The 3,416-nt window shown below is 40.7% G+C and overlaps 1 pseudogene; it reads left to right on the top strand.

The window, feature by feature from the left end:
- Window positions 1–628: 628 nt before the first annotated feature.
- On the top strand, window positions 629–2,775 carry LOC139759315 (uncharacterized; annotated as a pseudogene).
- The last annotated feature ends 641 nt before the right edge of the window (window positions 2,776–3,416 follow it).

Here is a 3,416-nt window from a genome sequence, read left to right as displayed (position 1 = left end):
CACATTCATGGACTTACAGTAAAGCCAACCTGTTAGTCCGTCAAATTAGCACAAATCTAGGAAATGATACGGGGAACATAATTGAAGATCTTCACAAAATAAATATAGTAATGCATCATTTCGAGGATAGAGAAGCAGAAGAAGAAAAAGAAGAAGGAATAAGAAGAAGAAAAGTTGCCTTCAGAGCAAGAAATTTCTACACTGAGAAACTTGGGTTCCAAAACCAACTATTGCCCCATAACAAAGGCGGAAGTGCTGAGGCAGGTGTTCTGAGAAATATGGTGTCGTCTCCAATCAACGAGCGAGCCTTACACCTTTAAATACAAAGTAAAAAAGAACAAAAACTAAACATCCTGACAGAATACTCCAGCGCACTCTCTCACAGATCAAGTTTAATCTCGCAGCGAATTAGCTTAGAAGGCACAAATCTGAGCGCAGATGATGAGTGTGAGGGCCTTTTGTGAGGCAGGGCTCGTCCGAGCAATGACACTCATATGTGTCGACTTAGCCAACCAGTCCTCCTGGTAAGCCGAAGGGGGAGCCAGACCTCACCAACAACTGTGGCGATACAAGTGGGCAAAGCCAACGTGCATTGGTTCTAAGTGTGGTATACAGAAATATGTGAATGAACAACAGAAAGTTTGAACTAATGTGACAAACACAGTCAGATGAACTCCCTTCTACAGAGAATGTAACACCTAACCACCTAGCACAAGTTCCAAGATCATAACTTAGTTTGGCAAACCAGGATATGGTGTCACATATGAACACATGCAAGTCGGGTGTGCAAGTGTTTACAAGCCAGAACTTAAATTGATTTACAGCGAAGATAATCATATGCTTCGCAAGTGTGAATTTGGAGTAAATAGATACGTTGTGGAGAAGGTCATCATGGTTGTAGGGTCAACTGGCTCGTTCAAAAACACCCTCATCAATGGCCTCATTGACTACAGTTTTTTTGGCGATAAATGGAGGGATTATTTTCCGTTTCAGGTTGATAACAGAACCCACAGAGCAGAACCAGGCCAGGAGCCAAACTAAACACTTCACCTCTTACACCATCCATCATCGAAAGGGCTTCAAGATACTCCCATCCATTAACACTGTTACTCCAAGTTTTGGTGACACGTCTGGGTTGATGCTAGACCGGGAAATCACGGGACTGGTACATGATTTCTTCTCTACTGGAGGTATGTGCTGCATCGACCACACTGATGCTGTTGGCTTTGTGGTTCAGTCCTCTCTGCCTCGTCTCACGCCAACACAGACATACCTAACATTTTCTTGCTGCTCGTATTTGCTGATGGTCAAGACTCTACAGGTACTCAGTGGAGTAAGAGTCTTGTAGTCCATTTGCTAAAAACATTTTGACCATTGACAACAAGCCTCGTGAAGATGACGGTGACGAGGGAGAAAGTAACTTTGATGAGATGTTCTGGCAGTTAGGAGACGAGAGTTGCAAAGTGTTCTTTCGGCAGAATGGAATTGGCTAAAGGCGAAAGATCTTTTACTGACGGGAGATGCTATGAATGATAGGCATCAACTGCAGGCGTGCATCAAAGAAATACCGACAGACGTCCAGTAGAGAAAGAAACTCGGGTTCTGAAGACACATTAAGCTGACACTGAGGAAAACAAAAACAAAAAGTTATTTTCACCGTAAATAAAGAAATGTAGTCGAGAAGGTTCCACTTCCAGCCGGTCAATATTTTGATACCGTATTGCCTTCAGTGTAGCCATATCTGCCATTGGAATCTTTGCATAATGGTAACAAGAAAGATGATTGCTAGACATTAACTTGATGGCTACTGTCGCCTTTTTTTCATTTGCAACGTGCGTAAGAACTTCCTGGATAAACTTGTTCCAAAGTTGGTGGCAGTAACCATAACAGCAGAGGATCTGGAGCACCGCTACCACGAAGCCAAAGGAGAAGAAACTCTCATCAGAAGAATCTAAGAGCCATAGTTTGAAGCGGTGCTACTAAAAGTGCTGGGGATGACAGGGTCGTTGAGAAAATCTCTGCAACGTCTGCAGGAAATAGCTCTCAAGCCAAATCCATTGTCAACACTGGAGTACATCGACCTTATGATCGACTCTGAACAGACACAAGCACGGCCAGGCTGGCAAGCAAGGGTCCAGCAACTTAGAAATGCTAGAAAGGAAACAGAATACATGCAAGACATTGCCAGGCAACGAGTTGATCCATTTATTGAATACAGAAAGAAAACTGATATGGAAAAGGAATTTTAAAAAACCAACCAATGGAGAATCAGGCAGGAGACTTTATTAGAATCATCTTTAGGTGATAATTATGAGTACATAGAATTATTAAGTTTATAGTTTTGTGGGACCAAAAACTCTAAATTCCATTGCTGTTTAACTACAGTATGGCAAGTGATGTCATATAAATATTACTGGAGAATAACTATTCACATTAAAAAAAAAGATTCTTTCATCTGAAGTCATATAATATCATGAATTTTTGTGTTGTTCCACAATGATGTTTCCTACAGAAGTAGATTCCTAGGTTAGCTTACTTGGTGTCCTTCAGACAGCATATCCAGCAACTATTCTAAAATTCCAAGCCTTGACAAAAATGTTTATGATATATTTGCAACAGGTTACATGATCTCTATTTTTTCTTATTACTATGACTTTAAGGTTTGTATAATATAACTACATATTAAGATATTTCTATATTCAGCATTATGCAATAAAGGATGATTGTTGTACCTCAAGTGTTTGTATGATATGAAGATAATAACAATGAAATGTTTGAATATCTGACTTATTCAAATCCCCCACACTTCATGTGGCCTAGCACGTCCGTGCTGGCATTACATTTGTCTTTTCTTCGTCGTGGATAGATGACATGAAAGGATTTGTGCACCTAATCCATCCTAGGGAAACTGGAGTCACTGACATCAGACACATTCTACAAAGCTCTAAGCAAAAGAGACAGCTCCCTAATCTCTCATTTTGATGATAGCATGTCTGGGTGATAGACTCTTCCCACAGCTTCTAGTGTGCACTGAACGCTGAGGGGTATGTGTGTGTGTGTGTGTGTGCGACATACTCATCCCATAGCTTCTGGTGTACACCGAATGCTGGAAGCATCAGGTGCCCAAGATGTTACCACCAACATAGATACAGGGAACTTGATATTGTTATGTTTAGGGTTGGCGGTGGTGTTAATGAATAGCAACAGTTGTGTTTAAAAAATTACAAACAGCCACAGATTAACAGGTCCTCTCGAGGCCGTTGTAACGGTGGAAAAGATCGGTAACTTGAATGGTACGAGTAAAAAAAAAAAAAAACTAAAGCAATACTATAAGTTTACGGGACTTCTTTGAAATAGTTGTACGTCTTTCTGCTTCTGTCACGTTAACCTCTTGAGTTTCTGTTCTCTTTTACTAT

The sequence above is a fragment of the Panulirus ornatus genome, chromosome 3 (assembly GCF_036320965.1).
Source record: "Panulirus ornatus isolate Po-2019 chromosome 3, ASM3632096v1, whole genome shotgun sequence".
In the NCBI taxonomy this organism is placed as follows: domain Eukaryota; kingdom Metazoa; phylum Arthropoda; class Malacostraca; order Decapoda; family Palinuridae; genus Panulirus; species Panulirus ornatus.
This window is presented reverse-complemented; position numbering and strand designations above follow the sequence as displayed.